The following is a 13,535-nucleotide window of genomic DNA, read 5'->3' as shown; positions in this document are numbered from 1 at the left end:
GGAGTGTTTTTATTGCCAGAAACATCTAACTTTTATAAAAGCTTAAAGTAATTTTTTATCATTATTTCTGCAAAACGTTTTTATTAAAGGAAACACCATATGGTAACAGCAAGAAGAGTTAGTTACAAGTCACGAAGCTAGTCACAGATTTCTTTCCAACAGTTAAATTCGAAATACTTATCACAGACCCTACATTTAGAAAAAAAATTACAAGTTTCTAGACTCCTAAAAGCATAAAACTTTGATCAAAGGGGTTGTGCATTTATTTCATTTTGTTGTTGTTCTTGTTGTCTTTGCTCTGTAGGATACAGTATCAAGTCTGGTAAGACCTAGGAGCCTTATTCACAGCATTTAACCACCAGCGTACAGCCTGAGCACTGGCAGGACAGACGTCCAGCACCGCCGCAGGTGCAAAGTCTCAACGTCAGCCCTTGGGAAATCCTGGGGGCAAGGGGACAGTACGTGAGGGAGAGAGAGGAAGGTGCTATAACGTGTCCCATCATTCAGATCACGGACTATCTAGCCCCCGTTGAATTGGCAGAATGATAACACATCAGGCAGTGAGTTGGATCATGTGGTTTCTCCCTCTGCAATGATTTGATTTGGTTTTGAAAACATTCTAATAAGTCAGTTGGACAAAGACAATTACCCTATGGTTTCCACTCATATTCGGAATATAAGACATACTGAAAGGGGCCGTAGGGAAGGAGGGGAAGCTGAGTGGGGGAAAATCAGAGAGGGAGACACGCCATGAGAGACTCCTAACTCTGGGAAGCAAGAAACAGGTGCAGAAGGGGAACGGGGGTGGGGGATGGGGTGAGTGGGTGATGGGCACTAAGGAGGGCACGTGATGTGATGAGCAGTGGTGTTATATGTTGGCAAGTTGAATTTAAATTTTAAAAATTGAGAAAACATTCCAATGCCTTGATTTTAGATACAGTGAAAGATGCACCCCCCCTCGACCCCACCCAAAAAAAGCAACCTTGACAACAAGAATCCAGATGTCTAGCTCAGTAATTTCCAACTTTGAAAAAGAGGACACTGGCCTGTTATTTGAATGATAATCGTATGAGGACTCCCTGCAAAGCAAACCAGTGGGTTGGTCGTGTGTGTGTGCACGTGGGTACACAGCTCCGTGTCACTGCACCGTGTGTGTGGATTTGCGTGACCACCACTGCCACCTGATACAGAATGATTCTGTTGTAAAAAGATCTCCCTATACTCCCTTAAGTCTCCCCCATCCTCCCTCCACCCCTCGCTGCCTACCAATCTCTAATCTGTTTTCCATCTTTATAATGTTGTCATTTTAAGAATTTTAAATAAATAGAATCATTGAGTGACCTTTCGAGATTGGTCGTTTTGCTCAGCCAGATGTCCTTGAGATCCATACAAGTTGTTGCATGTGTCAAGAGAACAAGAATCCTAGTTTCTAACTCAGCCATTCCATCTTTGGCCAAGTTGGGACTGTGGCCCTGTTCTTGACCCATCCTTCCCTGGGAGGCAATAATTAAAATCAAAGCAGTGGGTTGGTTTTTACACTTAGAGGAAATTAAAAATTGCTTAGAAGATGGAACTGTGGCCTCAGGCCCTCAGGGTCCCTGACAGCCTGTGCATGGGAGGTGAATTAACTCAGTGTGAAACATCTGCATGATGGACACGTGCTTCCCAGGCAAATATTGGCCACTTCCCTTCTCATAGCAGAATCCTGGAATATTACTGAAAAGCAGTCACCCTTCTAGGCCTCTTTCTATAGTCCTTGTCTAGGAGAGCTCCCCATGCTGCCACATGCTCACATGGCATTTCAGAGCAAAGGAGAGGAGGTGAGCTTGATCTCGATCCAGATCTCCCCGTCCTTGGGGTCTCTGGAGTCATCCTACTAAATGCATCACTTACGGTATTTTATTCAATCCATTCAACAGCTCTCCGAGATAGATGCTGTAATTGACCCCATTTCACCAGTGAAGCAATTGAGGCTTAGAAAATTAAAAAAAAAAAAAAAAAAAAAACCTCCCCCCAGGTCATAGAGCAAAGCCAGGACCGGAGCTAGGGTTTAAAGGACCCCAGACTCCTTGCTTTTAACCACCAAATGTTATAGTCCAGAGCGGAAAGCAGGCCAAAGAGCCTCCATACACTGGCACCTGCCACCTGCGGACTGGGAGAGAACATGTACCTGGCGGGGCCAGAAGCCTTGACATCTGCCCTTCAGCATCTCTTCATCTAAGGTGTGATAAGACACAGGTGTGAAGGTGTGAATGGTTCTTATGGAAAGTAAGAGGCAGGAGCTCACAATGCGGGGGGGGGGGGGGGGGGGGGGGGGGGCCTGACTCTGGGGTTTTAAGACACTTGGGATCTTTGAAGCCACTTTAGTTTTTCCCAAGGAAGTAAGTCAGGGATGGAGGTTTCTTAAGTCTGTAGAAGCAGAAGCCTGTGCTGGGTTTTTTAATTTCAAATCAAAATTAAGCACCAAATGAGTTGGTCCATACCTTTAAAAATGAGTGGCTAACAGTATGAAGCAAAGCATTAAGAAAAAAGATTCTTTTTAAATCTCCCTTTCACCTCTACTCTCTGTCTCTTGCTTTTCTGAAACAGCAAAACCCTTCGGCTTGGTCTAAGCAGGCACGTTGAGGATATTCACCAACCCGCACCCAGTATTGTCGCAGCGCTCCCGGTGCCTCAAAGGACCCAGGCTTCCCAAGCTGCTTGCCTTTTATCCCATGAAGCACTCAGACCCCTGATCTGGGCAATGAGAGGTTGGGGAGCAACTGGTTGGTGTCTACCCTGTGCGGACGGACCAGCCCTCCTGAAGACTGGCGCTCCGGGCCTGTCATTCACCTGCTCCGTCTTTTGTAGGCAGTGCCTTTGAGAAAATAAATGTCTGTGCACTCTGTCCCTCCTCCCTGGCCTCCTCAGGAGCCTCACTGAGGCTGAATATGCACAGTCTAAACAAAACAGACTAGCCTCCGGCCACCACATCCTTTGAACAGGTGGGTCCCCCGGGAGGCTCAGGCGGCGCCCCACCAGTTGACTCAGCAGATGGGCTGCCCGCCTCCCCCTGGCCTCTGCTTACATAGGCAGGCCTCCCAATAGGGGCCGAGCATTCATGCCTCACTTAGAACAGTGCACCTTAGGTTTGGGGAGGAACAGTTGAACCAACCTCTGGTGTGACCACATTTCCCCTTTCAACTTCTACTCTTCCAAATGGGCCTCTGTACAGGAGGCCCCCCACCGGGTGGGCAGGTGCCGTGTGCTGACCGCAGGTGTGGACGCCAGAGAGCACAGAGGGTGGGGGTCATGGCAGCTTTGGGCCCACACAGGTGTGCTGCTGTTCCCCGGTCTCCTGCTGATTCTCCTGAACTACGGATGGCATTAGCACCCCAAGCAGCTGGGGGCATTTCCCCAGGATCTCCGGGGTGAGCCCGCCTTCCTGAGCCACACTGTAGTGGATGCGCTTCAGCTGGTGTCACCAGTGCCCCCACTCACTCCTGCAGCTACACTGCCCCTTGCGACCATCGGCTAGGTGGGTTATTCTGGGAAAAGACAGGCTTGCCTCTCCTCGTCCTGAGACTAATGAGTAGCTTGGAGCCAGCCTTTTTTCCAAAGTCTACTTGGTCTAGGTTTGCTTACTCCCAAATCTTCATTTATTATTTGGGAGCAGGACACTAACATTGCAACGGGGCTCATGGGGCGTTTGCTGGTGCCTCACTCTTCACTGATCCAGTTTGGGGTACGAGTTCCCACCCTCCCACAATGTTGCTTTTCATCGTCATCCCATCTCTTATTTTGGCCCTTCTTCCTGCATTTCTTCTCTTCCCAGATTTCTTATCCCTTTGATTCTAAACATAGTTTCCTCAAAAGAGCCAAGTCAGTTAGTCTAAGGGATAAGGATGGGGATAAGGATGACAATTCTCAGGAATTCCAGTAGGTGTTGGTTTTTTTTTTTTTTATTAAGCATATTTTCTATTTTCCTGTTATCTCTATAATCTTCGAAGCATTAACTTCAATGAGAACTTTGCTATGGAGAGCCTTTAGAAGACCTGGAGACTTCTTTTTGTCTGCGTAGTTTTCCTCTTTTTAGGCAGAATTTTTCTTTTGTTGTTTTGTTTGGTGGCTTATTTGGTTGGTTGGTTACCCCTCCTTTCCCTCCTCCCAAGACCCTCACCACCTCCCCTTCTGCATCGGCCTCATACTTCTTGAGTGTCTGCAAAGAGAAGGATATGTTTGTGGGCATTAAAATAAGGAGGGAATCTAGTAATAGTATTCTAAACAGGTAAACGTCCTATCCCATTAGGATTTCTTTAAATAGGAAAAAAAAAGTCATCATACATAGTCTTTGGGGGAATTGGCTATAGATGGAAAAAAGCAGAAGTCCACAGTTCTGCTGAGAAGTGGGGTCACCGTACTCCCGAGAGATAATGCTCTTGCCCGATGGCCATTGAGTTGTGTATAGGTGCATAAGCATTTGGGTGGGGATGGGGCTGGGGGTGTATATAAGGATTGTGGAGCAGGAGCAGGATATATATCCAAAAGATCAGTAACATTATCAATTCCCTGCCTTATAGGTTCTGTTTAGTAATTTGAGCTTTGAGGATTCTCCTGGCTGTAATCCAGCCCTCTTGAGAACCTTGAGAAAAGTCCTTTTGGGAGTCCAGTATCCTGTTAAGTGGTATCTTGCATCCCCTTTTGAAACTTTTGCTCTTCCCATCTCTAAAATCCCTTGATGGGATCGTCTTAAATTGGTGACTCATCCCTCAAACTCATCCGTCACACTGGAAACCACAGAGCCTTCCTTCGGTCCACCCAGCTGTAAGACTGAAATCCACAGCAACTGTCCCTGTTGTGGGGACCTTGACCGCAAGCATCTGGACAGCAGATGAGGCCAAGATCATACGTTACCTTTCTTACAGTGGTTGAGAGGCTACAGTGTTCATATTGATTTACAGAATCAATTTAATCAATGCCCCTAGTTTTGTTGTCTCTTTGCAACTGTACAAAACAGCTTGAATATTAGAAGGTGAAAGCCATGCTCCCTAATAACCTAATGAAAGTTTCATGGTAGCATTTAATCAGTAACAAGCCTGGCCTAGAACGAAATCATGTTTGTAGTGCTGTTGCTGAAGGCTCTCCTGTGCACCGAAATTGTTTTCATGTGAGGGTGGCTTCGTAAGGGAGATCACTGTGGGTAGATGCCATGCTCTGGAGGAGTCGAAGAGAGGACGGAAAAGAGGGGCTGGGAAAGCATATTCGTAGAAACGTGCTGAGTTTAATGTTAGCTGTTTTCACTCTCTTTTGAGAAAGTAAAAAACAAACGTATTATTTCAACAGGCATTTAATAAATGTCTTATTTACACAACGACCATAATAAGTTTCCATTCATGTAGATTTAATTATATGCTAGGAACATTTTATGTATGTGTAACACTCACTGTGCATTTTTTCCTCAACATCTTCCTACCCATACAGATTATATGGCAGCCCTACAGTTTGGAGCATTGACCCTCCCCCTCACCACCACCTCCCTCAGCTCCAAGGCAGTCCCCTAACTTGTCTCAGGTAATGACGGTCATTCCATTTCTTCCACCTACTTCTGAGCCGATCAGTGCATGGCGCTTCCTCCATGACAGGGATTGGCCTAGGAATGGGCCCTAACCCAACTGGGACCAGTGATTTGTAAGAGGAAGGTGTAAGATATCTGACAGCTTCTAGGAGCATTTCCTCACACTTGAGAGAGAACCTCAGGGAAGATGTTTTCCTGTACAGGTGAGAAGCCTGGACCTGTTGGCACAAGTCTAGGGATGAAGAAGCTGGCGTATGTGGGAGAGCAGAGCTTGGAAAGGCAGAATAACCAAACCAAAGCCATTGCCACAGGAACAGCCCTCTCACCTGCCCTCCTCTTGGAAGACAGACTTGGCCCAACACATTTCTGCATTCCCTGAACCTCTTTGAATTGGGAATTCTGGGACCCACAGCCATCAACACCCAAACTGAATCAGTGTGTTGTTAACAAACTACGCATTACACCAGTTCTGAAATAGGTACTATGATGATCTCTGTTTGCAGATGAGGAAGCAGAGGCTTTGGGGGGCAACTTCCCCAGGCCACATGGCAAGTAAGTAGCAGAGCTGCGATTTGATTCCTAAGCCTCCACTCTTCTACCCACCAATTTCTATTCATTCCCATATCTTGGCCAGCTTTGCATAAGGAAGGGGGGTGGGCAGGAGGAAGCTCACCATTTCTTTGCTTTAGAACCAAAGTGAATAAAGTGCAGAGCATAGGGCAAGTGCTCACTGACCTCTACAGTGCACATCAGAGCTCAGAAGCAGTCCTGCCGTTCCAGCACAGAAGGTACTGCAGGCCACAGCCCAGAAACCTCTTGGTAGGTGGCACATTAAACTGCTTTACCTCTTTATTGGCAAATACAACATACAGGCAGAAAAGTGCAATGAAACATAAATATACGATATAATGAACAATCATAAAGAAAATACCCCCATCAAGGTCTATTGGCAAATACAACATACAGGCAGAAAAGCGCGATGAAACATAAATATACGATATAATGAACAATCATAAAGAAAATAGCCCCATCAAGGTCTGTTTGGATTTGGCAATTAAGTGTTGGTGGCCGAGGAGATAGTGATGATCACCTCGATCATTCTCCCCAGCCTAGTCACATCATTAACTGTATCTGTAGCGTTTGGCACTCTTTAGGAAAAGAAATGGTGTTTATGCCATAACCTATAACGTTTATGCCAAAATTAGCATCCACAAATATATCCACAAAACGGTTTAATGGCTCCTAGAAAAAGAGCCATTAAAAAAAATAAAAGTGAGTTTCTGAATAAGGACAAGAACAGCAATGAAGTTATTATTAGCCTCGTTCCACTTTCTGGCTTTTTGTAGCACCAAATTCTCAGGGACAAATGGCCTCTAAAGAGATTTCCTGGAAACCCAAAGTAAGGAGGGGTTGCCAGGGTCTCGGGAAGAGGGCACGACTGCCCCCCGTGACCTCACCCTTGGCTCCTTTTCTCCTGTTGGTGAGGAATGAATCTTCCGTTTGAGACCCAGGGCACACTCGTATCGGTGGTGGGCAGCCTTAAGTAGGCCCACTTCATTGTGTGTGCCTGTGGTTTAATGATCTTTTTATTTTTCAGCAGGTATCCCGCATAGATAAATACCAATTTCTGTTTGTGTGTTATCTCTTGTAATTGATTCTTTATTACCTCTTTTCAAAGACAGTAGAATAAAAAGGTCTGTTTGAGGAAAGCACAAAATGTCCATTGCTGCAAATGAAAGAATAAATAAATCAATGGGCCTTAACAACCACTTTTTATCCCAAAGTGAGCCCTCTTGACCCGGTATGGTACAGTCAGAGGAGAGCACTAAGAAAAGCTCGCCACTGAAAGGAACCCCAAAAGCCTGTGATGTAGAGCCAAGCCCCCAACTGGCAGGCGCTGTAATTATCAGACGGATTAATCAGGACATTCCTCCCCAGCTCATATTTTCACCCTTATTTAGAGTCTTCAATTAGGAAGACAAAAAATATCTTCCAGCCCTGATAGCTCCTTTCATTATTGTAATCACTAAAGTAATCTATTTGATACCATACCTTCCCAGGCAGCCAGCAGATAATTACCTTTGTACACGGCTGAGACCAGCCCGAAGCTGGGCAGGCTTTCTTCTAGAAGTCAGAGCCCACCCTAGTGAACAAAGACAGCGGTCCTTAGATGGTACGTGGGTGAGGAAACACACACACACACAGTTGGTCTTCCATACCATTGGTATCCAATTTACGTGTTGACAGTGGCAGCTTCTTGTCTGGTTGCCACATATTCATATTTGCACTTTGAGTGTAATCCAGATAGTGGCCTTCTGGGCCCCTTGTCATTCATTGAGCGTCTGCCATTCAGAGTCCCCCAGCCAACGAGGATATCAGAGTCCTCTTAGTTTTTTCAAGCCCAACTTCTTTGCAGGCAGCACCTACCCAAGCCTGGAGCTTCAGTAAATCGCAGCCAGATTTGGCTGGTGAGACTAGGGGCTTGGTCAGGAGGAGGCTGGAGTGTGGAGGGGGAAAGGGGCGCGCTTTCTTAGAATGGGGTCAGGTCTCATTCGTGCCTGTCGCTGCCGTGCCTGAAACAGTGCATGTCATGCAATAGTAATCGGTGTCGACACCTGTTACTGTGTATTAGGCCCCTGGTGTTTGCCAGGCTCAGAGACTGCAGCAGTGAACAAAAGTGAAGAGAAAGCCCTGTCCCCGTAGTTTATATTCTATGGGGACAGATAATAAAAGGAGTGAGTAACATATGCAGTGTCTTATAGATTGTGCTAAGTGCCATGGATAAAAGTCAGGGAAGTGAACCAGGTTCAAGGGCAGGTGCATGCCTCAGGTTTGAGGGATAGATGGTGCAGGGGGCCCCAACCAAGAGAGGCCGTGGTAGGTAGAACGGCGACAGTGATGGGCATCGTAGGAGATGAGATCAGAAATAACAGTGGGGGCCAGGTCGCATGGACTCTCGTAGGCCATGGAAAGGACACCAGCTTTAACCCTAATGTAGTGAGAGGATTTTAGAAGGTTTTGAGCAGAGGTGACATGATGTGACTTAGTGTTTGAACGGCATTACTTTGGCTGCTCTAAGGAGGCAAGGGGCGAAGCGGGAAGACCAGTTAGACTCTCGGAATAATTCAGACAAGAGAGAGTGCTGATTTGCACGGTGGTGGCAGAGGTGATGGGGAGCGGTCGATTCCGGCTACGCTCTGAAGCTACAGCCTATGGGTTTGCTTATGGGTTCTCATGAGGCATGAAAGCAAGTAACGTACTGTCGTGTCTGCCAGGTTTGTGTGGAGTGTGTACGGTGTGATGTGACAGGGCATTGCACAGAGACGTGACTACAGGCGGTTGGGATCGCTGGGGACGACGGTCTTACAGCCTGGATACCACAACGTGGGAAGGTGGAACGGGAACGGGTGCTAGAGCGGCAACCACCAGCGTACCTTGCAGCGGGGCGCGGAGGAGTTCGGTCATTTGCCAAAACTGCACACGTGATCTTGAGAGTCAGACTATCAGCCTTCACTTTGTTGCTAAAAAACCTTTTCTTATTGATTACTGCAATTGATTATCAGCCCATTTTAGATTACTACGATGCATCTCTTTTTTAGTTATTGAATTGAGAGATGGATTGTTCTTAAAATTGTAGCTGAACCTTCTATTTTTCTCCAATTCCAAGCTATTCTGGGCTTTCCCCTGGACTGTTTCTTAAGATCGAGAGTTTATCTGAAATGACTTCAACAAATCATTTCATTCACCCCCGCCCCCCGCCTCAAGCAAATTCCCACTGTGACCCTTCTCTCCCTCACCCTCCTCCCCTCTACCCACCCCCGCCTCTGTCTCACCAGCATGAGCACCAGAGCCCATGCCTCCCAGAGCTTTACCTTCACCCCCAAAACCTTTCCCATTGGCGTTCTGGAGCTTCTTTTCTCATAGCTAACCAAGGGAGAAGATGACCCCTCCCATTTTGAGCAAAAGAGAGAAATAAGTGTGTCTCAGGGACTCATTTCTAGTGAAAAGAACAGTATGTTTGGTACAAAGGGCGCGACCAGATAAATGCAGACAAGGTTAAGAGAAAATAATCTTGAGAGCTTCGGGAATCCCAGGCTTCGCGGCTAATGTGCTGTAAGAGCTTGACCCTTTGCCTTACCAAGAATGGTGAGGGGCAGGCAGGAGGCCAGCATCAGGCATCATGGCCTCCGGCAAGAATCAGAGTTTAAGGGTAAAACTGAAAATAAAAAGAACCAGCCTTGATTATTCATGTATGCCCAGTAAGTGTACTGCAGACAGTACATCATTTTGTCTTAAAAATATGACTGAGGCTCAGAGAGGTTGAACAACCTGTTTCAGGACACACGACTAGTCAGTGACAGAGCCCAGAACAGTACTTGAAGATAAGTTGGTCCAACTACTTCCTGCCAGTACTGAGTACCTTTCATTCACTCAATCGGCAAATACAAACTCCGTGTCACCTTGTACCCGAACACTGTGGATTGGATCGTTGCTACTTTGCTTTTTGACTTGCACAAGGTTAGGCTGAAACAGTAGTCACTGATTGGGTTTGTTGACTTTGGAGGCGGCCCGATAAATGGCATCTCTCTTCTTCACTGAATTGAGGTATCATTAAGGAGTAGATAGAGGAATCAAACAGGTCAAGATCAAGACACAGTGTTAATACTGACATAGTGAGATGTGAAGAGATGGCTCCTATACTGTGTATAGCCCCAGTCAGGCCCCCAAAATTCCCTTTCCTGAAATCCACTCCCTACCTCCCTGGAGGGGCCGACATCCTGAGGTGGGAAAAAGGGAGCCCTCCTGCCCTCCTCCTCTTCAGACTAATCCTGCCCCTGCGGGAAGGGTCCCAGGCAGGGGCTGACGTGAGGCATCTCCCAAAGAACAAATGAGAAGACTCTGTGACTTCACCCACAGACCCAATCCCACAGGTGGTGAGCACAGTCCACACTGGACCTCAGCCCCTCAACCGTCTTGATGAGACAGGATTGCGGTCACTGGAAAATGAGTACAGCTAGCGGACATGAGGCATTTACACAGACTTTGGCTCCGACGGAGAGGCGAGACATAAAAGAGAGCCAGAGAGGAGGCCCCATCAAAAGATGGACTTAGGCTTCTCTAAATACTGGTGGGAGGGCAGGAGAAGGCCCAGGAAGAGGAGGGTTGCAGATGCAGAAGAGAGAAAGCACCATTGTCAGACAAAGCACCCCAGAATTGGGAGGCAGTAGAATGCACGTGGCTGTGCTGGGGTTAAGCCTTCGGGAGGAGGAGAGAGAGTAGGGAAAGAGAAAACAAGGGTGTGAGTGCTGGCGAGGTGTGGGTCTGGTGGCAGAGGATTGAAGGGGTTCCTCGGTGACTGCTTATTTCTGCCTGGGCGGAAAGGCACAGTCACTTAAAAGATGACTATTCAGAGGCTCTTTCAACTTTCCAACTGGTCTCTAAGCATCTCTCTTAGTCAACCCATTCTTACAGGATCAACGTCTTCGCCGTGTTGGATGTTGCTTTGCTAGGCACCCTGTTAACTCAACCTGGAACTTTTTGCTTCATTTTTCATGCTGAGGTCAACTTCATAAACATAAGTTAGGCAGACTTTGAGAGGCTAGGCTAGAATCCTGACGCCTTATGCAGCGTTGCTTTGGGGTTTAGAGCATGCATTCTAGGTGCAAACTCACTGTAATAAATGATATTTTGGAACATAACTTTCCATAAAGGATCCTACCACCTCTCCTAGTGATTTTTAACTATTTTGGGAAATCACAGAAGTTGAGCCTCTTTGGTGTGTCGCGAAGGGAGGAAAGCCAAGAGTAGCCAATGAAGTGACTTAGGCCAATAGACTTGGACTTTCAGTCTCTAGCTTATTAGGCAAATGGCATCTTCCAGCCCAGGGACCGGGTGCTGCTGTCCTAGACAGTTGATGGTGGGTGAATTAAATGGGGGGAAAAAAAAATGCAGCAGTTCCCAGCATGCAACTGACAACTTTTTTCTATTGAGCAAAGCAAGCCTTAAAAATGATCCATTATGGGACCTGCCTTCAATTCTGTCTCCTCCAGCATTCATTCCAGTGAGAAATCCTTTAAAATGGAGTCAGTAAATCTAACTCCAATCATAGATCCTCCTGAAGATTCTAAAGTGGAGTATCTCCGTTCATGCCAACTCCAAATTACAAAGCAGATGAATAAATGCTTCTCCCTTGCCTGTTTCTGGCTCGGGGGGTGAGCTTGGTAGAAGCCTAAGGTGGCCTGCAGCACCCCCCACTCCCAGCACCCTTGTCCCATGGCTCATTTGTGGGCAGCCATTAATTCCACAGAAAAGGACTCTCTTGAATTTCTTCCATTTAAAGATTACTTCTCCCACCCGGAGTTACACCCCAGTGCCCTAGCAAACGTTTCTTTTCTACGGCATAAAGGTAAATTCCTCCCACTTATCACCCTATCAATTCTGGAAGATAAAAAAGTCCTTCACCAGGTCTGCCCTTGCTCCCCTTCGCAGGGTTTCTCCGAATCCATCGTGTGCCCAGTGGTGGTTTTGTGAAGGGCCAGGCTCATTTAATTTCTCTGTTGCGATGTGCAAAGATCTCGAGGAAGGAAAATCAGTGATTTATATGAAACACTTGAGCTTCTTCTCTCTACCCTCTTCCTCCAAGAAGATGTCATAACCAATCCATCAGGACTCTGAGCTCTGTGTGTTTTCTCTGCCCTGTCCCCATCAGAAATCTGTGCCAAGTTAGAACTAAATCATGGGACACATTTAATTAAAAGACAAATGGTAAAATAAGGTTGTGGTGGATGCCTTCTAATTGTGGTCTGTTAGATTTTAATTACATGTCATAAATTGTAAAAGCCAATCCACTTGCGCGTCTCTCTCTTCTCGTGCTCCTGTTCTTTTTAATCACAAAGGGAATGTTCTCAGCTGCTGACAGGATGGGACTCATCGTCTGTGCAGAGCAACTTGATCTTACCCGATGGTGACTCAGCAACTTGCCGAATCCAATTAGCAGTTTTGCAGCTACTTACTCGAAAGGACTGTAGTAAAGCCTGACTTCAGACATCTCAAACTGCCGGGTCTCCCAGCCAACCATCGGCTTGTTTGTAATCAACCAGTTACCATGGCCAGGGTGCAATAGAACGGATGCTGGGTGCCATGGTGAGAGCTAGAAATGTGCTTCCTCCTGGGTCCCAGCTTTTCATCCGTCCTTACCCGTGATGGAGGCATAAGCACTCGGAGACTCAGAGTGAAGAGGCCAGATATCTTAGTGACCATCTAATCCACATGAAGGAACGGAGACCCAGGGGTGTTAGGCTCAGGATTACCTGGGTGGTTAGGGGAAAGGCTCACATCATGGGAACCCAAACTTCTTGATACCCCCACATGTTGCTGTTTCCCAGTGCCCCACCCCACGGCTCTCACCCAGAGCCCTGTCTTAGGAAGAGGGTAGCAGGGTGTCCTGGACAGGTCCCTGTAGACCCTGCCCTAACTAGCAGAGCAGGTGAGGTGGGCAAGTCACACAACCCCTCTGGCTCTCAGTTTCCTTATTGTGGCCACAGGAGTGATGCTGTATCAGAGAGTGGTGAGAAGTATGTGAGATAGTAAACTTATAAAGTACTTAGTATTTTTTAAATAAAAGTCCCCAAAACAAAGGAACAACTCAGCACCCCGAAGTCCCTTCAGTCTTGATTTGAGGGCATTGAGACAGAGGGAAGGTAAGAGAAGAAGAGAGAGAAAGGGCATGTGTTGCATGGAAACATTATGAATCAAAGTCACTTCTGCAAACACTGAAACAAGCAGGTGGCCAGAGGGAGCTCTGCTTCGGACGTCAGTTTATTTGATTGATAACAAAATATAAATAAATAAAGAGTGCCTATTCTGGTATTTTTGCATGAAAGCCCAGAATTTATACTTACACCTCTGTTCCTGCTGGAGAGTACTGCCCGGCCTCTGCCAACAAGACTTTAGACCCTCTGCAGCTTCTCTCCTGGACTCG

At 46.8% G+C, this 13,535-nt stretch overlaps 1 protein-coding gene across 4 annotated transcripts in view; it reads left to right on the top strand.

Moving 5' to 3' along the window:
* The window catches only part of FARS2 (phenylalanyl-tRNA synthetase 2, mitochondrial), a 499,567-nt gene that overhangs the window by 470,241 nt on the left and 15,791 nt on the right, over positions 1 to 13,535 (top strand). The window lies entirely within an intron of this gene.

This window comes from Canis aureus, chromosome 37 (assembly GCF_053574225.1).
Source record: "Canis aureus isolate CA01 chromosome 37, VMU_Caureus_v.1.0, whole genome shotgun sequence".
NCBI lineage: Eukaryota > Metazoa > Chordata > Mammalia > Carnivora > Canidae > Canis > Canis aureus.
This window is presented reverse-complemented; position numbering and strand designations above follow the sequence as displayed.